Source organism: Argiope bruennichi, chromosome 8, assembly GCF_947563725.1.
Source record: "Argiope bruennichi chromosome 8, qqArgBrue1.1, whole genome shotgun sequence".
NCBI lineage: Eukaryota > Metazoa > Arthropoda > Arachnida > Araneae > Araneidae > Argiope > Argiope bruennichi.
In genome coordinates, this window is record NC_079158.1 from 88,701,050 (window position 1) to 88,728,180 (window position 27,131).

Here is a 27,131-nt window from a genome sequence, read left to right on the forward strand (position 1 = left end):
CCGGTATTAAGATTTAAAAAATACCGAATACCGGTATTGAAATTTTGGTCCGGTATTGCAATCCCTAATTTCAATGTGAATATTATTGGTAGCGCAAAAAATGTAAATGTGATATTATTTTTGTTAAGTATTGTCGAATGTTTTTGCCTTCGCAATAAGCACTTCATCTGAAAATCTAATTTATTGTATATCAACATCTTCATTTGGCGTTGCAAACATTCTGCTCCGTATTCAAAGAGCAGGTAGAACTTTTCTTTTTCATAGACGCTAGTTTCATAACAATTCAATGAACATAACATTTCAATGCAAGAATGTTATGTTGTTATGCAAGAATGAATCAATGTTTCATAACATTTCAATGCAAGAATCAGTACTTCTGCGTTATTTGCATTATCTGTTGCACTAAATAAATTTAGAACAATATTACTCAACTGTACAAGTTTTACAGCCACATATTCATTTGTTATTTTATAATAATGTTTTGAAATCAGTAAAAAACTTTACAACCTATTTATATTAATCATATTCCAGCATTAGATGTATTAAAATGCATAAGAAGAAAATTTATAATTTCTTACTGTATTCAATAAAAATAGGAAACTTGAACAATTCGTTACTTAAAGTAAATGATATTTATGGTTTTAGTTCTTTCGTAGTAAATTCCATTAAACAATTATTTCGCAACTGAAACACTTCTCAATATTTTTTTACAAATTTGGCAAATAAAACACTCATATTTTTTTTTTAAATTACTTATTACTTCATATACAAACATTGAATAACAATAAAAAAGATAACTATTCCTTTATTAAATATTCATCCCTAAAAAACGCTTCAAATTCTATGCATCGCTGTTGTCTGAAAGTAGTGATATATACAGGTAATTCTAAAGAATATACTCAACTGCAAATTGCTATGAATAACTTATATCCTGCAATTCTGTGACGCATAAGAGGTGAAAAATCTTTACATTTAGAGTAACGAGTGATTAACCCTCTGAGCGTTTTCATTCTACGTCTGAAACCTCTAAAAAGGGTACTAAACTTGACTAGTATTCTCTCTCACAATCGTTTCGGTTTTCCTAAAGAAATGTACAGCAAGCACGAGCACTTTTTTCTTTCCCCTCTTCTTCTTCACGGGTGGTCTACAAACCCTGGGGTATGCGCAAATTACCGCTCATTCATGTCAGATCTTATAGCTTTCGTTTATGGCTAGAAAAGTCAGATGGTTTCTAGGAATAGTGTATGGGGATCCAGTTTTGTTGCTTTTTAACCCCGATAGTAGATAATATCGCTCTGTAAAAAGTTGTACAGAGCAAATATAAACAGAAGGGTTTTCTCTTAATTTTTGCTAGGTATTTTAAGCACAGAAACTCTCATCGGTCTCACTATATATATATAATATATATATATATATATATATATATATATATATATATATATATATATATATATATATATATATATATATATATATATATATATATATATATATATATATATATATATAATAAGTAATTAATGAGGATTCAAATTCCATTCGTATTCCTTTATTATTCTTTCAAGTAAATCATTGTAATATTTTTTACTGAGTAATCAATATTTGAATAGCATTTGTCTAAAATTAGGACTAATCACAAATAGTTATGTCAATCAGATGTGTATAAATAACAATATAAAACCGATTTATCATTAAAATAGCATTATCTTCTATTATAATAAAATATGCAAATCAGCAAATTGATTGAGTAGCTTAAAAAATATACAAATCTAGAGCCATATGATTTGCTATTTATGTATTAATGACCCAGGCTCTAAAATATATCACATCAATTTTTTTAAAGTTCAATACTTTTTTTAAACATTTTTTTATTGAAAAATAATGGCATATTCGCTTTTAAATGTTTCAAAATAATGAAAATTTCAATTAAAACCTCATCAAATATATCAGGGTAAATGCAGATTAAATGACCTTATTTAAAATTTATTTTTGAAATTATAGACTGTTCTATTGATTTTAAAATGTTTTAGAAATTTATTAAAATTATCGACTTTTTTTTTGCTATTTTTTTCCCACCTTTTTCACTATTTTGTGTGCATATTCAAAGAAATTGCTATCTTCAAAAATATTCAAAGGAACAAACAAATGATTCTTTTAAAATATTATACAGGAGTATTTCATTCCTCGTAAATTTCGATACATTTATGATGTTCTTTAAAAAAATACAATGGACGTAATAATTTTCTAATTTTCGTGCATTCTAAAAAAGAAAACACTATTTATTCATTGCTATTTCTGCTAGTTATATCAAAAAAAAATTTAAATGACAAAAGTTTCAATTGTGCTTACATATTTTTATAAAATTTACTGTGGAAAAGTAATTGATGATTTAAATATGTAAAATTAAACTTGTAAAGCATATGTTGCATTAACGTATCTTTGCAACATTCCATTTTCTTTCTCTTTCTAATGATCGCTAGGAGTGAAGATAACAATCACCGAAAACATTTTTTTTAACAATAATTCATGACGATGGATTCAATAAAAGAATAAGCGTCTTGCTTTGGTAGGAACCGCAACAATTCCACAATTGAATTAAGAAATTTTATGTCTTAGAACTGTATTTGAAACAAAGTTTGGAAGTTTTAATTGCTTACTAGAAAAGTTTTTACTTTTGTTGATTACCTCCATAGACATTGTAAAAATATCAAACTATATAAGTAAATGGATTTAGTGAAGAAATAGTGATATTCGTATTTCAGTGAAATTGGGATGTATAAATTTTACAAATATTTGACAGCATAGTGTGAAAACTCTCGAAAACCAGCGTAAGAGGTAACTGGTTCCTTATTTAGAAGTAATTACCGGTGTAAGCAATTACTTTCATTTATGAAAGTAGCCTTGTATCCAGAATCATTGACATTAGCCTTGAATCGGTTTTGAAATACACAAAAATAAAGTTTTTTTCTTTTCTTTCTTTTTTTTTTAATTAGTAAAAAAAGGTTTAGTAGTTACGCGTAGGACGTAAACACTTCTTATTTTGATTATAACTTAATAAACCGTATTCTAAATTATATTACAACGATTAACATACCTGGAAATCATAAATAACATTTACATCTCCTGTTATTTCCTCTAAATAAATCAATATTATCATGTTTGTTTTGAAATCTGTTTTATGATGATTTATGTCATGAGTGCTATGGTGATTTATGATATGATTATTCAGAGCAATTCAAAATAAATCTGAAGATCGCATTTAGTAAATAAACACATTCAATATTAGAAGGAATATATTAATCGCATACCTTAGTTCATTAAGTATGAAGCTATCTTTTACCATAACTAAATAATCACTCTTTGTATTTCGTTATTGAAAAGAATAATTCACAGATTCTCGAAATTTGATACTTACAAAATATGCCCAGTCTTAGAACATCACGTCATATTATTATCAAAAGTTGATTTTAGTTTTTAATCATATTTTTTGTCGAAAATTAATAATAGTGTTTAAACGATTACATCTACTGACTTAATTTCACAAACTTATCAAATTAAATCTTGATAAAAAAAGCCTTTATAAAGCAGTTACTTTCTAATTTGTAAGCTATTCCATTGATTTATGGATCCCCCCCCCCTTTAAATCAGAAAGACCATCTCGCGATTAACCTTCCGTGTGGCCCTAAGGCTCGTCTCACACTATACGGATTCAAATGCCACCCGTGTCGCTATGAGTTTGGGCCGCCGTTTCTCTACAGACCGAACATTTTACTCAACTCAACATTTTACTTACTGTACTTCTTGATAACTTCCAAAAGAACTAACCAAAAATTGAAATCTTTTTCACAGTTGTGTAGGATGTTGGATTTAATACAGGAAAACGCATTTTACTTTATAAAAACTTTATATAATTAAATAACAGCCATTTCAATAAAAAAAAGTTGATATACTTTTTAAATATTTTCAATGTGTTGCTTATTCTTGCGTTGTTTCTATATCCTCACAATAAGGACAATTATGAACAGAATTCAACAGCAAAATCCATTAAAAAAAGTAATAGAATGAAAATATTTTAAAAGGAAATACTTCACGTGACAATAAGAATAATAAACGCATTACTAAAATACACAAATTCAGTAATTTTAATTTTTTAAAGAGGAAATACATATATAGAAACCAATACTAAAAAGGAGTCAAGCAAAAGAAACAAAAGTATAAATTCATGGCCGCAGTATAAGCTCATAGAGGAATCATGAAGAGAAATCCATTTCAACCTCAAAACTCAACCTCAAATTCCTGTCGCTTTCTTTTGTCACTTTATAATATATATTATATAAAGAACAGAAAATTTTTAATATATAAATTATTAGAATAATTAAAATATTATGCAGTATAGTTATACCGAATTATAATATTCATTTAACTAGTTTTGAGCATTACAATACATATCTGCTTCAGTAAAATATTTATAAACTTCAAGTATCACAGAACTGATTTTCGTAAAATTTATTATACAAAGTTATTCGCATGTTTCGCAGAAATTCTGTATTCACGCTCCCCAGCGCGCAGAGAAACATGGTTACAAAAAAAAAAAAAAAAAAAAAAAAAAAAAAAAAAAAATGTTTGAAACAAATTGTACCCATCCACAACGCTTGATACTTTTATTTTTATAATTTATCAAATATATCTATCTCCAAGAGGTAGAAAAAATTAATAAACTTGATTGAATTGTTGATGAATCATGCAGCCAAATAGTGGAAAGAAAGAATTTATTTATTTCAAAATGAAAATACATTAAAAAAAGGCGTTTTTTTCTTCTTTCGAAATTGAAAAATTATATAGAGCAGACGATCATTGATGATATATCTAATGGCCAATGGTTTTATTATGAAATATAAATTGACAGATTTGGTCGAATGACTGGGGCAAGTAGAATACCAAAAGGTTTTGGAAGTAATTCCGCCATAGACGTATCAACTGAATATATATATATATATGATAGGTGATCATTGATGATATATCAATAGTCATTAGCCCTCATATAAAAGGAAAATTAATATATGATTGACAATATTATTTATACAATTGGTTTAAAAAATAAACAATTGTTTCTCAAATTTCAGTTTAATATAGCATACTGGATATGGCTTAATCCCTTTTTTCAACCCTTTAAAACCCTTTATTAACTTTTTTTTAACCTCCCCATTCAATAGCTTAGGTTAAAAAGGCTGAGCATTCACTAGGAATCATTCCAGTCAAAGAATTTGAGAAACGATTTCTTTCTTTATCGTAAATCAACATATAGCAACCTTTCTATAATTAATTGTAATTAATTTATATGTAATTTTATCTTCAAATATTAGATAAACTGACTGATGAGAAATCTGTATGTAAAAGTCATGTATGCATGTACATGATATCCCAAAACGGAAGCATCGAGATAAATTAAATGTATCATGCAATTTTATCAAAATGTAGATTTGTATTAATTTTTTTAAATGTATTCTGACAAAGGATTTATTACATGAGTGTTTAAATAATTATTTGAAATCACACGCACACATACAATATAGATAAATGAAGTTTGGTGAGTTGTTTGATATCGTTATTGCGAATGTGTCAAATTTTTGCTCCAGTCTGAAAGGATAGGAAGACGCACCAAATTCATACTTGATTCTATTCAAAATGTGCTAAGAAATATGGATAGCGCTACACTGCATAAGCAGATGAATACGAAAAAGTAAGAATGCTGATGCTACCATTGATCTTTACCTTGATTGTAAACCTTGGATTGCTTTTAATAATAATAATTGTTTTCCTGTTTGGGCCCAACAACCTTTAAGGTCGATCCTGCATTAGTGTGCAGTTTATGAAGTTTTCTTCCATAAGTAACACCAGCATCAGTAACAAAATCTGAATAAAGTAATGCAAAGTCATTTATTTGATAGGAGAAAATAGCAGGTTGTGATTTCAAGGCATAACTATGAATGCTAAGCTTTTGAATATTCAAAAATAATTTATTATCCATGCACCATTCAGGAATTTATCTGCACCATTTTGTATTAGAACATCCTTAAAAACGTATAGTTAAAACTCATTCTGTACTTAGCACAAGATTCACCAAAAGTTATCGCATTTATCCACTCAGATTTTATTCTATATTGAAGAATGCTCATTAACTTATCTACAAAAAAAAAAAAAAAAATACTGCTTCAAAGACTTGTAAAATAAGAACAGAATTTTTGAACTACCTACTTATTTTTTTAGAAGTGTTTTAGAGATCTATAATTTTATCTAAGAAATATATTTTCTTTGATAAACTGTTGAAAAAATATCTTCAGATAGTTTACAATGTTATGACTTTCACAATGCGATTCGTTTCTTAATATTCCTAACAAAATAAATCAAACCCTGAATTAAATTTATTTTACTATTTGCTTTCATCTACATCAAGGTATATTAAGACTAAATATTAATAATTTTCTAAATAGACATAATTCTTAAAAAAATGTTTTTGTTTCTTTTATGAATTTGAATGAAATTATTCTATTCAGTTCTTTAAAAAAAACTTTGAAAAGGAGTCGCATTATAAAAAATGACACATTATTCCAAATTTTTACAAGATAAGAGAAACAATATAATATTATATTTTATTATATTCTGTGAAATTTAGACTGCTTAAAAATGCAAAATTCATTTGCATCTGTTTACTTCGTGAAAAATAATTGGAGGTATAGATTAGCATAAAAATAAATTTGAATCATAATGACAGTTGAACTAAGAATGAAAAATATATTTAATATTTTAACTATATATTGATGGCAATTTTTCAAATATATCCCTTTCGAGTTGCTAGTACTTCAATGTGATGTTTAATCACAAGTAAGCATAAAACTGCATTAAGAAAAAAATAACTCAATGGAACTTTGAGGCAACGCTTAGATCAAAGAAATCCAATCCCTATCGATATCAAACAAAAACTATTGAGACAAAATGCAATTTAAATTTAAGTTCACATAGAGCCATTATGGGAGACACAATTGGGGAAAAATTCCTGTTCCTCTTTTCTTGGGCGAGCCCTTTCCTTTTTCACCCCTCATTCCTCCATAACGCCGGCACCATCAAACAATGCCCTATGCCTAAAGGAATCTTCGGGCTCTCAGATCCTGTGACTTCCTTAAATGGCCGTAAAACTTCATTGTGTTGTCTCCCCTCCAATTCATCAAGATGTCGAAACTGGTAGGGGGAAAGAAATACGTTAAAATACGTCGACACCATCTGCGGTGCAGTAACACCCCTACGTGATTTTCAGTGCAAAACGAATCTGCATCGTTCGTTACCCTACGTTAAAATCCGTGCGGTGCACTTTAAAGACATCTATGGGGCTACGTCGAAATACGTGTGGAACCCTTAGAGGGTTAAGGCAGAAAATCATTAGAAATCGCTCCGCAAAATATTAACAGCGTATTCGCTAATTACAGACATAAGTTTATAGCCCATTATCAGGAATTTGTATCTTAAATAACCTACGACCACAGTTCGTAAATGCATTATGTACCAATTTGGAAAGACCCTGTAACTAGTCTGACCATTATTGAAATCGATAAATCTATAGTTAAAATATGTTTATGTAGTAAAGTGGTTGGGGATTATAGATAATATATTATATATATTACATAACGTGTTTATTTCAACTTTGTTGTAGATATATTAAAATCCGAATATATTTAATTATGTCAGAATTCTCAATACTATTTATAATTAATTGCTAGTGTCATGCATTGTGAATAAGAACGATAAAGCATTTGTTATGATAGCAGAGTAGCTTTATCTTCAGTAAGATTTTATTAGGACTTAAGATTCAAAGTAATAACCAATACATAAAAAAATGCGTTTTAATATAATAAATCGAAACACATATGTCGCTTATTAATTAATACATTTCAAAAATGACATCAGTACGAATTTTAATTGATTCAATATTTGTTATTACTCACATGACGCGTCGCTGCCTGTAACGTAATGAATTTAAGGAAAATCGAAGAACAAAATGATATAAAATGAAGTTGCGAAAACGAAATCAAAACAACAAACAAGTATACTTTTTTGGTCGCTTATATTTCTTAGTGATATTCGTATAGTCACAGATAAAAAAAATGAAGAAACAGAAGATAGATTTTAAAAAAAGAGGCAATAGGAGGTTTGCTGCAAACAATGATTCCAGAATTTCAATTTTGCAATTGTAATTTCTATGATTCTTGAAAAGACTAGTTCTTTATTAAAACGGAATAATGACTAATTTCATACTGTGTGAAATAAGATTTTGGTTAAGTATTTGAAATAATTAATATTGTAGAGGAAACTATCTATTTTGAAAAACGCCATTCAGCAAAACATTTTAAAAATGAAGCTATTATTCTAATAAATCATAATTTTGAATAAATTAGGAAATAAATAAATATTTTTAGGAAAAGGGCTTTTATTTATCAAGTTAAATATTAAAGAAATATCATTTGAATTATAAATAATTCAAAAGGTATAATTTTCAGCAAAAGACATAATGTATCACTTAAAAATCTAAATACAAAAGTCATCAGAATGATGAAAATTTTTTTGTAAATCTTATATAATGCTATCATTTCCTTCCATTTAATTCATTTGAATTTAAAACAGCCAGAAATATATTCAATTATTTTAAACTGGCACAGTATATTCTATTGATACGAAAAAAAATTTCAGTTATTGTCTTTTACATTTAAATAAAATTATATAGTCTGAATTATAAACTTATTGTTCCTTTGTTTGCTTTACCATATCAGTTAATAAAAAATAAACAGCTGTACTTCACCCAAGGTGAGCATTTCATTTTTAATAGCGGTGTAATAATCTTTAATAAATGTGTATATTTTTTTTACACATTTGAAATACAGGGTGGTTATAATTAAAGTGTCATTGTTTGAAGGACTATAAAAGAAACACTACTTGGAGTATGCTGAAGAAATTTAGTCCATTTTGTATTTACAGCATGGGGAAATAAATTACACAATAAAAAAATAGCTCAATGTTTTGTCATAGGTGGTGCTTTTAATAACAATATTTTATATACTGTAATTATAAAATTTTTGCAGTTTGCAGGTTTGCAAGTGCAGGTTAGTCCTTGTAGACGCGATCTTTTAAATATCCCCACCGCCAGAAATCGCAAGGATTCTAATCAGGTGAAGGAGGTGGCGACGCATTTTGAAAACATCTGCTAAACAAACGATCATCACTAAAAGTTCGGTGAAGCATTTGCGTAACACAATGAGCAATGTGAGGTGGTACTCCATCTTGCATGAATATGTTTAATAATCTACAACGCCATCTATTGCAAAAAATTAAACTTTTTTTTTATTATTATGCAGTTCATTTCTCCATGTTGTAATTATAATATATACCGAATTTCTTCAACATATTCCAAGTTGTTTTTCTTTTACAGTCCTTCAAACACTTGCGTTTTAATTATCATTTAAATGTATATATTACTTAATGCAATTTCATATTAAATAACATAGATATATTTTCTTTTACCGAGATAATACACAATGTTCATTTGTTGATAACTTATTATAGTGTAAAAAAGTTGTCCATGTTGTAATTATAATATATACCGAATTTCTTCAACATATTCCAAGTTGTTTTTCTTTTACAGTCCTTCAAACACTTGCGTTTTAATTATCATTTAAATGTATATATTACTTAATGCAATTTCATATTAAATAACATAGATATATTTTCTTTTACCGAGATAATACACAATGTACATTTGTTGATAACTTATTATAGTGTAAAAAAGTTATGCAAACTTTTGATTTTATGCTCTTACCATCTACATATTTAAATTAGCAATTTTCAAATTTTGAAATTGCAACTCTAAATGTTATAAATGATAAAGAATAATGAAAATTCCTCGGATATAAGTTTATTGATCAATCCCTTCAAAATAACAGCTCATACTCAACTAAAAAGATTTAGAAATTATTTCAATAGTTGTAAAATTTGTAAATGGGTCAATTAATATTTAATATTATTTAAATTTTCATTTCGGTCGTTAGCTTATCATTTTTAATAATGAAATGAAATTATTTTATTTGATATTCATGCTTTGATTTGTATATGTAATTATAAATAAGTAACAAATGCAGAGTATTTTTTAGACATATTGTTTAACATTAGCACTAAGGAATTTCCCGTACATTTGCAATAGCACGAATGCTGACATAACTATTTATAACCATAACAGTTGAAGTTATAAATAATATCTGAAACTATACATCTATCTCTATCTGTATCTCTGTGCGTTTCAGCTCAATATGAAAATTACATTAAAAATCCAAAGAATCTTACTATATTCTTGCTTAAATATTTATAGTAAGATAATATCATCATAGATTCTAAGAGCTAAACTGGAATCCTTTTCCTCGTATATTGATAATGATACTTAATCCGATTATGATCTATATGTTCAATATTCGCAGGATTTCAACTTATAACTAAAGATTATTCTAAATATAGTTTCACAAGCTCTTCATAGAGTATCATAGGTAAATGTTAGTAAGCACATTTTCTGCATTAAGATGTACTATTACTGAAAATTCTTTCAGCAAAGAACAGGTAATACGAATCTTAGAGATTTATTTTTATATATTTTTCTATAGTCTAACAATAACCTCTTTAAGTTTGTTTTCTTTTTTTAAAAATTGTCTTTGAGTTTTTCGGTTTGAAAATTGTTTTCTATTATGGCAAGGATATAACAATTTTTAAAAATAATTTTCTTCGTTTTGTAGTGAGCATTTAGGGAAAAATTAAGCATTTTTTTGCATTAAAATTTCAATTTTTCTAAAAAGTATTTTTTTTAAATATTTTAATGCATCAATTCATTTTTTTAAAATTATTAATTCTCTTCTTAATTTGTTTTGCAAAAATAGACAAAATTGCCTAAATGTAATTTCTATTCTATGTCATCCACATATAAAATTTAAGTAGTCGAATATTTTAGAAGTTCCGCGTACTGCAAAAGATTTTAAGTAATCAATATAAATTATTATTTCTAACCTATTTGAAAACTTTAGATTCTAAGGAGTTAACCATAATATATAAATCTTCTATTTCTAGAAGTTAAGAACAGTCTAAATTCTTCTAAACGAATAAAAATACAAAAAAAAAAAAAAATTAAAAGCAATACGTTTTAATAAATAAATCCTCATTATAGTCTGACTATTTAGAATTGAATTTCTGTAAATTTTACAAGAAAAAAATTTTGAACATTTAAAACATTTAATAAGACATTATTGAAATATTGCAAATAAGTAGTTCACAACATATTACAGGTTCTTTTTTTCTATTTTAGGACATAAAAAATGATGAATTTTTACATATATATGATATTTCTTATCCCTATAGTAAAAACTATATAAAAAAATTATTATTCAAATTCAATATTATAAAATCCGAATATAAACGTTCCTAATTGTTTTGAATGTGAAAAAGATTGCAAAATTTTCATAAATCATTATGTAATCAGATTCATAAACCATTTTAATTTTTGCAACAAGATCAATTATCTACGTATCGATAGTATTAATGTTTCGATTTACTTATTTATAAAGATGAGTTTATTAACACGCAATGTAATTACAGCTTAAAAAACTAGATTTTCTCTTTTTAATCAAAGAGGTTGCGATAAATGGTTTCATACAATCATATAAATTATAAAAACTGATTATTTCTTAGACCTGAAATGAATAAATACTGAAATGAGTTGTAAAAAAAATGAAAACTTACATCATTTGCCTTCAAATGATGTAAGTTTTCATTTTTGCATCTGAAATTTCATTTTTTTTTATGTAATCGGAATATATTTTCTTTGGTTTCCTTTTAGAATGTAAGAATATAATCCGCTTCCTTTTCGTTTAGAATACAGCTTAAGAGTTTAAACTTCTTCGAATCACAATTTTTAGAACAGTTAAGTAAAGGTTAGAGATCAGCACAACCTTATGACCCCTTGCTTGCAACCGTTATGGCTATTGTATTATAGAATCTGTATGCAAATACCAACTTAACTAAGAAGTGAGTACAAAATAAAATTTATTAATGGTATTGTTTAAAAAAGAAAAAAAGAAAATATTTAAATATCTGTAATGATGCCAGAAATTATAAAAAGTAAAAAATATACCTAAAACTAGTAAAATAATATAATCAGAAGTTGAGCAAGCTCAAACATATCAGAAAAAATTAGTTTTTAAGGATTTTATATTTAAAATACAATAAATTTCAAAATAAGAAATTCAAACAATTTGTTAAGTCATGAAACGATTAAAAATAATAAATAGAATTAAAAAACATATCAATCAAAGAGTTAAAGCATAAATGAAAAAGTATATTTATAATGGGAGAGAAAGAAAAACAATGCAATTTATATACATGTGTGTGTTGCTAAAAAGGAAATAAAATGATCTTAAATATGGTTTGGTTCAAAAACAAATATAAGGCTAATGTTTTAGTAAATAATACAAAGGCGGTTAGTACAATATAGTTTTGTAGCAAACGTAGATGGCTTTTAATATACATAAATAACAAATAAGGTATACATAAGCTTATTAATTCTCTACTTAATAAAGATGGATTTTTAGAAATATTTCTAAGGGTTTTTATTTAAAACACGGCTTTAAAATCTAGTACAGTTTGGTGACAACTAAAAAAGCCTAAATAATGCGAACAAATAGAAAATATAAACTATTCGTCATAGCAATCCTTTTCTGAATTTTTGATTTTCATTTATAATTCATGCAATTATGGTATTTATGTCTAAAGAGACCAAACGAAAATAATGGTACGATTCCAGATAACACACATAATCCGTTACAATGTTCTCCAATAATAAAAAAATTTAAATATCATTGCATATTGAATAATATAATATGCAATATTATATTATACAATATTGTGCTTTCTGTGTGCAGTTTATATTTGCTAAGCCATAAATGACAACTAAGAGTGAAATATCAGTTTGCACGCAGGACTTTTCTAAAATCATTCCTTAGACCAATACCGAAATTATATATATATATTCTAGAGAAAAAGGATTAAATTATGATGGTACACATTTTATTCTAGAATGAATATTTAAAAAACAATATACTTAAATATGAAAATAAGATATATAAAGTTAGAAGATTTTCATAAAAGAACAAAGTGTGGATTTTATTTTTTGAATGATATTTTGTTATCGAGCATGTTCTCTCATGCAAATTACATAATTAAATATCCATCAGTTTAAAATAATGAATAAATTGCTTCCATTTAAGATTGTGACTACTGAATATATTTTCTACTTCGAAAACAGAGGATGAAAGAAATAGAGAAGTTATCAAATAAACAAATAGAGTATAAAATGATTTAGCATTAAAACGGATTTTCAACTTTGAGACTATAAATGAAATGAAATTTTTTTAATAGATAAACTACTATCGCCTTTCCATTTGATGCATGTTTCCACTTCCAATAGTCAATATCTATTAAAATTGTTTTCCAATTTCACATTTTAAGTATTCTAAAAAATTCAGTTTTTAAGAATTGATATTATTAATCGAACACTTACTTATTGAATATTTTTCAGCTATGAAAAATCTACCTTTTGAAAAATAAAACCATCAGAAACATTTAGTTTTCACATAACTTTGCCACAAATTTGGCAAAGACGACATAGTTAGAAATAAATTTCTACGGCCAGATTAATCATTCGGAAAATCAAAAACTAAATAATAAATATGATAAGAAATTGAATTAACTCCTTTCTCTAAAGAATATGATACATTACTTTTGTTCTTAGATATTTTTTACTAATCTCAATAATAACTTATCTCATATAAAAATCTCCACTTATAGGGGAGCAACAGTCGATTTATGTCGAAACTTATGTAAAAATATTTACTTTATTTTTAATTTCAATCATGTTAATGAATAATATATGTAATACTAACATACATAATATTATATAATCTAATTATAAATATATATTTCCTTGTGTTATTATAGTTATTATAATATAATAATATTATATTACAGATATAATAATACGTGTTATAGAAACGTTCTACATGAACCTAAATTATTTCTAAAAGCAAAAACGTTTTTACTTTAAATCTCAATACTTCAACAAACATCCCTTTCTTAAAATATTTATACAACAAATGGAAAGAAATGAAGAAGATTGTGCATTCATTTAGTTTTCCAAAGAAACTAAAGTATTGATTTTTCCAAAGGAAATTAAGAAGGTCTCTCTAATTCAAAAAGCACAGCATCTTCAAAGTTCACTTTAATTTAGTAGGAAGAAATATATCTTGTGTTTGTGACATTTAAAAAGGAGCAACGCTTTTGGCTTATATATCATCTAGTTGCATCCTTAATCCTCTTAGCTCCATGCACAGGCTTCTAACTCCATTTATTATCTGAAGGAAATTAAAAGAAGAAATCATTCTTAGAGAAAGCCGCATTTTCTACTCTGAAATGGAGCTTTTACTCTGAATCACTGATCACTCGTCACTTTAACAGAAACCCCTTTTCGCACCCTGGGAGAAAATACATGATGGCATCACCGGTGAAACCATTCCCGTGAGACATCCGCATGGGAGTTCTGCGTCTTGAATGATAGTGACACGTTGCCAGTCCTAGATCAGAAAAAAGGGGAGGCTTAAGTCACTGGTCATGTGGGATTGATCTTTAAAAGAAGTCTGCTGAGAAGGTTTCCTGAAAAGAACATTTGCCCGTCAGCTCAGTCGCCTAGGTAAAAAATTTGAACGCCTTTTGTGTTTATTTTTCAAGACAAGGGGAAATGAAAAAATACGGTCAACGCGTACATCTGTTGCGGTGGGAATTAATACGAGAGGCAAAACATGTTTTTCTAACTTCCTTTATTTTAATTACATTATATTTTGAAAGGTGATACTAATTAATCAGTTTTTTTTTTCTAATTGTGTGTTCGATTTGCTATGAAGGAATTTCTTTAACTCTTGGTATTTAGTTTATTATAAAAAGTAGAAATGTTGTGTTTTCCGTTTCTTATTTTTCTTTGGGAATTTTATGTTTGATCTAAATTCTTTTGATTTTAAAAGAAGACTATCGACTGTGTGTGTATGTGTGTGTGTGTGTGTGTGTAATTAAATTCCTTAATTATCAATAATTCTGATAATGAAAAATAATAAACACGAACATAGCATTGTGTTAAAGTCAAAATTATTTATAGTACTATAAGATAGTCAGCTTTTTTTAATGAAACAAAGACTGGTTTCATTTTTGTAAACCATACTGCATGTGCTCAAGCACGGTATGTTCTCAAGCACGGTATGTGCTCAAGCACTGCATGTGCACAAGCAAGATTTCAAGTATTGCAAAGAAATTAATCATTCTAAACTCTTTTAAAAGCAAAAAGCCATTTTGATATCTCCATTACATGATGGTAGTTTGAAACGTTATGGGATAAAAATTTCTTTCACTGTCAATTTTTAATTTCAGATTTATATATTCCAGCCCATTCCAATAAAAAAATTTGTTTTGTGCATCGAACTTCGACTTTTGAGGCTATATTTCTCAGTAAATCAAATTGTGGATTAACTTGACAGACGAAACTCTTAAGGGCACTATTAAATATCTCAAGAATCATTAATTTTCTTACATGAATTGAAACAAAACAAATCTCTCGAGTACATCGTCTAATTAAAAGGTAAAATAACTTTAAAAGAAAGAATTATGCTTTCTCCTGGTCTAGATCATTACAATATTATGAGTTCCGCAATTATATTTTGAGTGAATGGTAATTTTTTATAATAAAACTCTTCTAAACTATACAAATTTTTAATTACATCTTTTTTTTTTCTTTATTTTAGAAATAAATTATTACTGCATTTTAAAGTTAGAGCTACAATGGCCAATATAAATTAAAATAAATAATCCATAAACATGTTCACTTCAATCTGTAATAATGACTTTCATTTACATATTTAACATACTTTTGAGAATAGTATGCAAAGTTAGATTATATAACTTGACAAAATGTTAGAGAGTTAAAATAATGTAGTGATTGCGTGAGTTATTTCAGTCGCACCAATAACCGTTTCAGATATATTGTATTACTTTCTGGCGTCTATATACTAGAAGATAATAGGCATTTAAAAATTTATTCAATAAGCTTTAGTGATTTATATTGATTGACTTAATAATTCAATAAGAATTACTGAAATAGGTATGAGTATTCGAATGTTCTATTTATTTTTAAAAAGAATTTGCTATTTATGATTGTTAGATGATTAAAGAATTTAATTCGTCCTACATATTCCGTATACATTAATAAATATATATATAAAAAATTAATTGGATAATGTTTACATCATGAAATTAATAGCATACTAAGATTCCAAACTTCTATGCTTATTTTGCTGTTCCTATATTCCTCAGATTAATTCTGTTATAGAAACTTGTATTTTCATGATCTATTAAAATAGAGTTAAATGAATAATAAAAATAAATAAAATAAACGTTATCAATGGAATTCGATATACTTATAAAATGAAACTAATTAATATCATTAGTAACATATTTTCTAATTAATAAAATATTCATTTTTCGACATGGCGATCATATTCTTAAGAATAGAGAAAGTTTATTTCGGATTGTATATTTATTTACCCTTAGATTTCGCTTTGAATTATTCAAGCTTGAAATGCATGTTTCTTTAAACAAATAATTTTTAAGAGGTTCATCTATGAAATAAATGATGCCATAGCGGAAATTTGCTATAGATAGAAAAATAATGTACCAGTATATATAAAAAAAAAAAAAATTCTAATTTAATCGCATTGTCATTGGCAACTCAATATAAAGCCAAATATATCTGATAATGATAAATACCAAATGTGAAACTGATTCAAATATTCAATATTTTGAATAAAAATCTATTTCTTTATTTCTCTAAATGCAACACTCCAGTATAGTACATGTAATTTATTTTGATTCCAACTTTATAAGCAAAAAAAAAGAAAAATCTCTATGTTTAACCACATTAAAAATATCCAGTGGCTTGATTGTGAAAAACCATATTTAAAATTCAAAACACAATTTTAATAAAAGTATTATATAAAATAATTGTTTGTATTTTCAGTCCCGAATAAATATATCACGTCGTAGAATTTGCTATATCTTACAAACCTGGTTCAATACAAGAAATTTAAGTCACCGAGCTAATTGTTTTCACCTACAGTATTTTCTAATAGTGCATTTTAAGGTCTCTTAAATAACAAAAGATAACTCACATTTATCGTAGACTTACAAAAAGAAACGTTTTCCAAGATTCCAAAAAACTGTAGTCTCTATCTTATATAATACTAAAAAATATCAAATTGTTTGATTGAGTAAAAGTATAATTAAAAGTACAAAAATACATTTTGATAAAAAAAAATGTATAAAATCATTGTTTTATTTTTACTATTTGAATGAATATAATTGCATGTCGCAGTCTATATGCTGTTTCTAAGCATGAGGTACAATACAAGAATTTTAACTGACTGAACAAAATGTTTGACCTATATGATCATGTATTATCGCAATCTAAGGTGTTTTAAATAGGAAAAGTGAATTCGCATTTATCGTTACAATAAAATCCTTTCCAAAGTACCGCCATGCTATTATTATTATTATTATTTCGGAAAGATTAAAGTAGTAGATACAGGTACAGCATATATTTAATAAAATATTTATCCTGGACTGTTTCATTAATTCTTTTTCGCTTGCATTTGTATTTATTCAAGTTTAACTTTAAAGATTCTGAAAAGAATTTTGCTTAGAAAATAACGCATTTTATTTTATTCCTTTGATCGTACGAAGATTCGGCTGCAAAAACGAATGGGCATCTAAAAAAGAAGAAATTCTTTTACAAGAATGCTTTTCCTTTACTGTAAAAAGCGTTTCTGACAACATATATTTTAAGTGTGTTGAAATTTAAGACATTTGCATTAACTAGAACGGAGAATTTGAATCTCCCTACTATTCAGGATGCATCTGCATCCATTTTAGAGAACAAAACGGGCTTTAGTTTATTTCATTATGCAACCATGTAACTAACATTTGCATGCAAAGACGGTAAACTCTTTCCTTACTGTCATTATTCATTCAAATTCGAATTCAAGCAAATCTTTTTTTTCATTCCTCTTTCCTTTCGCTCCTTCCCTTTCCTTTTCAGCTTTTCCTTTTAAATCTCTCTTCTTCGCCTACAAATAAACGCTAAACAAGCAGATTTAGAGACTACTGCCTTACCTTTTTCGTGGCAATTTTGCAAAGAATAAAATCTTTCTAGTTCCAAAGCGAAGCAGGTTTTCAATTTCGGCAGCTACGAATGAAAAGCCGTGGGACGATAGGAACTCTTTTAATGACGATCGTTTCACTTCCTTCTCGACCCCCCCCCCTCACAAAACCCTCATATAGGGTAAGTTAGAGGGGGGTGCGGAACCTAGGAGAGAGAGATTTAAAAGCCCAGATAGAAAGTTAGGTTACTACTACCCTGGCAGATTAGCTTTGCCCGCAAGCCGAAAGGGGGAAAGTTTCACTACTGTCTGCGATCCAATTTAAGTTGGACGAGTTTGAAGGGGGATTGCACTCAAAATGAGTGTTTTATTTTGAATTCCTAGAAACCAGAATAGAAACTTTCAAAAGATATATATATCTCCGTTCAGATTTTTGCTTAACGTGGCAAAAAATATTTTTAAAGCCCTTCAATTAGTCGGAATGTTAAAATGTAAATGCAGGGTTTATTTTGTAAAAATAGGAATAAAAATAATTTAAAAGTGTGAAAGTTAAAGTTTTTTTTTCACATTCTGAAGTAATTTAAATAATTTAAAAGTGTAAAAGTTAATGTTTTTTTTTTTCATTATTTGAAATAATTTATTGAAATTTATGTAGTTTGGTATAAGCAAATACATAGATAATTGTTCTTTTTAATCTTGTGATAAAATATATATTTTGAAATAATTTATCTATTTACTGAACAGATAAAAATTTTACAAGATATGGGAAAGCAAAAGCACTAAAAACCATTCAAAGCATTTGAATTTCAAACTTAGAAGCAATCATAATTGATAAATGGAAAATCAACGCTATAATTTTAAACAGAGATTTTTTTAATAATTTCAAAAATATTTCTTTAATTAAAATTGAAACATTTCTATTTCAAATGTGCCCTTAGTTTAAAATGAGAAGCGTAATTTTAATTATTTTTAATCATAATGTAAAATAAATATTAGTCGGCATTAGATTCGTCGACTTAAGTTTTAATGTTGTTTTACTTAATAAGGGAATAATTCTTAAAAAGCGAATTTCTTTTTTTTATAAATTTAAATTAGACAGTCTGTTTCAAATTTATTAAACAACAATAGTTTTTATACGTCTGCAAAATTTATAAATATTGTTAATGGCCAAATATTTTGTTATAGGCCTTTAATTTATTGATTATTTGGATAACAAGCATGCTTAGAAAAATGTTTAAAATGTTTTTATTTCATTAAACAAATTATGAAATACAAAAAAAAAAATATCCTTTGCGTCTTAAAAGTGCTTTCTGTAGCTCATTTGTAAATCTTTTAATCATTTATTTTTTATATTAAATTCTACTACATAAATTATTCACAAAAATTATAAATAAAATACTTTATTTATCTCATATCAAATACTTTTAGACTTCTCATTTCAAATTTTTCATGTTAAAGATAAGAAAAAATCTCACTCTCTTCCTAAAATTTCACAATCTATTTTTTAAATTCATTATTGCCCTATGTATTTTCTGATGCGCAATTTTCTTCACTATTAAGTTTTCAATATTTTTTATTTTTATTTTTTGTTATATTCATCTTATTTTTTTTTATCTCTGTATTATTAATATATAACCATTATATGCATTTTTAATTTCTAAATGCATATTGCTTTTTTTTTCTTTTTTTATAATTTTTTAAAAATATTTTATACACAACATTACTAATTATTCTAAATGAAAAAGAGTAAAATTAGCAATATAACTTTTTAACTAACAGTTTTTGTCAAAATAATAACCATGTAACAATACATGAAAAGCTTAGGTGTTAGTATTCCGGTGATGAAAATGCTCTTTGCGTGAAAAATTTTATATCGAAAAACTTCAACTAGTTAAGAAACAACACATTGTAATTAGGCTTGGTGAAATTAATTGCTTTGTAGTTTGTTACATAAAAGTTGCGAAATAAAATGAGGAGAATAACAAGTAACTACTTAGTATTCTGTATATACTCTACGAGAGGTGAATTTCAGGTGCTTAAAATCTCGTAATTTTCTTACCCTAAGAAGTAAATTCAAGTTAATTTATAGATCAAAAGCAGTTGATTTATTAAAGAACTTTCAAAGTACATTTTGAAGTTGTTCAAATTTTTTTATGATTTGCTCATAACAGCTGTGTGAAATGTGTACATAAATGAATATCTGAAAGTTGCAGGGCTATTTAAAGAAACCAAAATAATATATAGCCTTTTTATTCATCGGAAAGGAAAGAAAAAATAACAAACAATTATAGATGTTCAGGAGTAAGTGTATATTCCGTCTCTACTAGTTGATGTTGATGAACTTGCAACATGCAATGTTTCAAAGCTTCACACCAATAATGCTTAAAAAATAGTATGATGAATTATCGTTCCATCTAAAACATTTCATACTTATGGAAAGATACATACTAAACACTTATAATTATATTGAATATGAACTTTCAATTTTCATTTTTGATTTTCTATGAATTACAAGATTATACTCTGATCTGTTTTCTTTCAACAGACCTGCAAGTTTGGAATATTCATTTCTGTACACACTGTATGTAATTTAAGAGTTATTCAAATTGCTTATAAAGAAATCAAATAACAAAGAAAATGTCCCCAGTTTTTTTTTATAGGTAATAGTAAAATGAGAATGTCATTATTGTAGGATTCAAAAATTTATAAATTTCTTTAAAATAAATACTTTAATTATGGAACGCCACTTTAACGTTGACTCATTGCATCTAGTGTATTATGAGTAATATAATATAATATTTTAGTTACATTATATTACTCATATATAAATATAAAATTATATATTACATTACTCATATAAAAATATATTTTCAATATATATTTTTGAAAGTTATTTTAATGAATGCAAGCAAAATAGAATAAATTAATATATTTGGAATAATTGAAAAATATATATGAATAATTGAAGTCTTGGAAATATATATAAGAATAATTAAAATCTTGTAAAATATATATGAATAATTGAAAATATATATAAATAATTGAAATTTTGGGAAATATATATATATAATTGAAATTTTGTAAAATATATTTGAATAATTGAAATATGGAAAATTATGCTACAATTAAACTTAGAAATTAGAAACTGATTCAAGTATTTAATAATAAATTGTTATTTAATTTTTATGAGCATTAATGCTCTCATTAATTCAATAAATGTGAATCTAGAAATGTTTTTGTTCGACAATAATATTGCAGAATTACAACTTTAAAGAATCACAGTTGAAACCACAATCGAACAAAACAATCAATTGAGTACGAATGGAATTTAATTTAAAGAAAAGAGCAACGCCCTGGGATCACTTCCAAAGAAATATTTACATAGTCCCCTAAAGCCATAGTTTAAGCAGATCTATGACCCAGTTATATTGGCTTGCCGGTCTTGGTCGCCAGCAACGGCAGTTAAGAGTTCTAACGATTGCCGATTGAACGCACTGGCTGTAAATCTCTGTTTCTGCTGCTTTTCTCATTCCTTCTGCTCCTAAAACGCCCCTGTGACTTTTCACTATCTACCGAAATGGGTTTCGAAATAACTGCCTTGAACACATTTTCAACTTGTGGGTCGATTTCTGGTATGTCGTTATTTGCCTGTACAAGTTGTTGCGGGTTTACCTCGTTTTTTTTCTCTCTCTCGTTACTATGAGGTTGCGTAAGATCTTAAATGTTTTGTGAACGCAACAGTGTTATCTAAAGAACAAAAGTGCATTGATTTATTTTATTAAATAATCGTTGCTTTCAATCTATTAGTTAAATTAATTTTGTGACTTCATGTAATAAATATGTTTTCAACTCTGGTATGATAATAAAATGATGTATGAGATCATCGCTTATCTGAAGTATTTTTGCAGGAATTTAAAATCGATTTAACATGGCTTTAATTAAAAGTCATTTATTTCAAAAACTATCTCAAATTTTTCATAGTTTGAAAATATTTAAAACTTGTATTGTTAATAATTATTAAAAAAGCATTTCTAATAAGACTGGACATTTTATGAAATTCCTTTAAAGGAACTTCATGCTTGATTAAATTTGTTGTAAAATTCAAAATGTCTATCCATTGCTAAATTGTTAAATATTATATTACTCAGCCATCTCTAAACAAATTAATATATTTTCTAAAGCTCATCGGTATAAAAAAATTAAAATTTCCAAAAAAAAATCATTTAAAAAGTTATAATATTAAAATAGCAAAACATTCAAATACATATTTCCGCAATTTTCATTTTTTTTAGATAAAGATCTCTAAACGTATTTTATTATTTTGTTGTTAAGTGGGTTATTCAATTTCTATTATCTCTCATTTGTTTTCAAATAGTTTATTGAAATTTTCTTAAATATCTATTTTTGGTTTAAAATATCATTGTTTGTTTATTCATTCTTTCTATTAAAATAAATAAATTTCCAATTTCTCATGTTTTTAAAAGAATTAAACTTTGTTAATATAATTTATTCATTTTTATTTTTATTTTCAATTCGTTTATAAATATTAATATCCATTGATATATGAAATAAATGTTGGATTTCTCATGAAATGTGAAAATATTTTATAAAATAAATTTTAAATATATACATTGTAAAATTACTTATTTCATGGATTTGAAAGAAAAAAAACTGAATAAGCAATAAATTAGATTTCTGTTTGCATCTTTTCATTGTAATTAAAAGAAGCATTTAATTTAATTAAAAAAATATTTGTTGGCATTCCTTTGGTCAGTCAATCATGTCACAAGTTTCTATTTCAATTTCACTTAGACAGCGGTGTGGATTCCCCAAATCATTCCCGCATACACTCTAATAAAGAGGTTATCCTCCTCTCCCTCCAGCATTGAATTGAGGATGGAATCAAGACCACTAATGCCTTTCATGAAATTTGTAAACAATAGTCACGAAATGTAGAATCTTTGAAGTGAGTATAAATTTTTTTACTAAATCTCTCAATAATCACTAGTAAGTGGGTAATACACTAATACCTGGAAATCGAATTTGTATTTTCGGCGCTTTTTTCCAACTTTTTGAAACCAAAATTAGCATAAAATTACATTAGTAGGAACAAGAACATATATCAACTTGCATTTAAGTCACAGCGTATTTGTGATATTGCTTACATGTATGCGACAGTACTATTGGACATCTGGTCTACCTTTTGAGAAATCTTTTCAAAATTAAATAAGAATCTAAATTTCAAATGCTAAACTTTCAAAACAATTTTTTTTACAAGATTTATATGTTTTGTAATTGTCGTTCTCACTTATACTCGGATGGCCGAACAGACAGAATTTTTTTAATGTATTTCATTCAAAATTTGGCAGAAATCTGCAAATGTATGACAAATAATATTTATTGATTTTCGTCCCTGTCTTTCCCATAGCTTGTTGAATTATCGTGTTCACAAACAGATGGAGTGAATAACAAGCATGCATGCCAAAAATATGTTTTTCAGATTCAGTATGGCCTGAAAAGAAAAAAATCGCCATCATGTTGAGTTGGCAATTTTTGACGATAACAATTCATTCTCTTTCTAGAAATTAAAAATGGATATGGACAGTTTCATAAGAATGAATGATTCTGAATGGAAGTAGATATTTTCTTAAAACGGTCAGTTATGTAGGGAGAGCTGCCTTTTTATTTTAGTGCATAACTTCTGTTCATGTATCGATATTTACCTTTAAAGTGCTGTGAGAAAGATGGACATTTACTGAAAGCGAAACATTAATCATCAGGTAATTTACAATAATCATCGTGTTGAGAAATCATTTGTTATTAAATAATTCCTCTCGGCAAGCTGGAGGTCAAAGGTAGATTCTTTTACATCGAAGTTGCTATCTGGCAACATAAATTGTTGATGTTAAAAACAGTCAAAATTAGGACTTGAAGTCACTTTTTAGCCCCTAAGATATTGTAGTTATAGAAATGCTTTAAATACAAAAGTTGTTTTTTTTTTTACTGAGGAGCAAATTTGGCTAATTGAAATTATTTTTCTATTTTCAGTATTAAGAAAGTTATTACGAAATGAAAATTTCTTCCCCATTTGAGCTAGACGAATTCTTCCGATATTTTTATATTTCTAACAATTTATTATATATATATATATATATATATATATATATATATATATATATATATATATATATATATATATATATATATATATATATATATATATATATATATATAAACTTTTGAACGAAGGATGGTTTCAGGTTCTAGTGGCCATGATCAGAGAACTGGAGAAACTTTTCCGAAGTCTTGTCATGAGAACTTCTACAATAGGTAGACTTGATATAGGAATATACCTAAAACAATAGGATATGGACTACATAGAGCGATTGAATTCAATACTCATAACCTGACTAACAGAAGTTTCGATTTTAAACAGACAACTTGAGTTATACATTTGTATCATTGCATCTATAGAAAAATGGGCATAAAACATAAATGGGAGGTAATGTTCTACTTAGCAGGGATGAATTCGATAAACATTTTATACCGGAATGTCCCGATTTTAAAATAAGTTTGAATTATTTATCATTTGGTTCAATGCCTCTTTTGAAGAAAGGACATAAAAATACAACATTCCATCTTTTTTCGTATATAAAAATTATTTCATATAATGTCATAAAGTGTTGTCACATGAAAAAATATATTTAGGTAATATGTTTTTTTTTCTATAACTGCTAATCGAAGTGAGAATAAAATGAATAATCTTTTATATTTTACACTTTAATAATTGTCAAACCATATTTTACACTTTAATAATTGTCAAACCATATTTTACACTTTAATAATTGCCAAACCATATTTTACACTTTAATAATTGTCAAACCATGCACACAATTTAACAATAAATATTCTAAAATTTTTATTGAAAGAAGAGAGTGGAATTGGTAATAAACTCAGTTTTTTTTGTGGGTGAGGGGAGGGGTTATACTTCGAAATCACTAATCAAAAAATTCTTAAACATGAAGAACTATTTAAATGAAGAATTTTACTATAATTGCTAGTAGAGACTCAAAATTGTTTCTGACAGCATTTTTCTACTCTATTCCCCACTCAACAGACTTTATAATGCCCGTTCTTCTAGGATACATACCTGCCTTGATCGTACCAAAAAAATGATGCTAGATACGTGTTTTAATAGTTTACAAATACAGAAGGATACTACTCATCATTATCCACCTTGGAATGCACCTTCTGTCCAACACTTGAATCCATTTGATTATTTTAATAAGAATAATACTAATCCAGTTGTTCTACAACAAATCTTTTATTATCACAGCTCTCAATATTCTGTGCATATGCTGTTTTTATAGATGGTTCAAAAGCAGATGGGCGAAGGGATTTTGGAGTCATTATTGATGATGTCAGTTATAGTCAAAAACTTTCTTCCTTTTGTTCAATTTATAGTGCAGAAGCAATGACAATCATCCATGCTCTGCAACGTATATCTTGCTGTCAGTATAAAATATTTTGTATTTATAGCGATAGTATGAGTGTATTATATCAATTGAAAAATATTGAAAATGCCACATACCCTATTTTATTCAATATCATCGATACAATTTCCTCATTGATAGACAGAGGCTAGAATATTCTCTTCTGTTGGACTCCTAGCCATGTCGGTATTCTCGGCAATGAGAAAGCAGATACTGCAGCCCGAACAGCGTTGTTGCTTTGCACCATTTAGTTCCTCTAGCAGATATACTCAATTCCGTGAAGAAATATATCCTTGCAAAATTGCAGCAAAGATAGGATTTGCAAATTGCACAATGCACATTACTGCATTGTGGCCCATTTTTCCTAATCGAAGATTCGATGCTAAATTGACTCGCCTTCGAATTGGACACACCCATTATACTCACAAACACTTGCTTTTTAGAGATTCTGCCCTAATGTGTTCAACATGTAACGAAGATCAAACTGTAGACAATGTTTTGACAAAATGCCCTGATTTTAACTCTTAAATCGTTTATACTATTTTAAAACAACCATTTTAGACTTGAAAGACTAAGTGGGGAAAGGCCCCACCCAAATGTGTTCCTTTTTCTAAGAAATATAGGTATATTATCTCTAATTTAGGTTTTTACCCATGTTTTTAGTGTTTTTTGATTCCCACTCTATTTTACGCTTTGTAACCGTATGTTTTCATTTCACATCATCATTCAACATCAACATCAACTACGACATCATTTAAAATTTTCGATTAATTATAAGTTATATTACTTATTTTAGTCTTTTTACGTTGTTTCATATTTTTACCTTGTGTTTGGTACAACATAGTAAAAACATGGTAACATAGTAAATTAAGTTTTTGACTTACTTTTCATTATCTCTTCATTATAATAATCTTTATAATCTTGTGTCTTTATAATCAAAATATATATTAATGATGACATAAATATTCTTTGAAACTAATAGTTCCACAACAGAATGCAAAATGAAAAAATTCGACAATATAAATTAAATTAGATAATTATAAGTTTGTCAGTCAGCATTTTCTGAAATAAAGAAAACCTTTCCAATTTTAATTATTCCGATAATCATTACTTGCTTCTTTTAGTTTCAAAATTTTTCAATTAACACTCTAAGTCACTTATGCGGTATGCAGTATCTAATAATAGCTAAATATGCTAATAAATTCAGCAAACACGATTTGTTTTTGTCTTTTCCCTTGTGCCACTGATGGACAGTATAATTCTTGAAGCAATCAACTTGTTTTTAATCTTTTCACTTCATTTACCATCC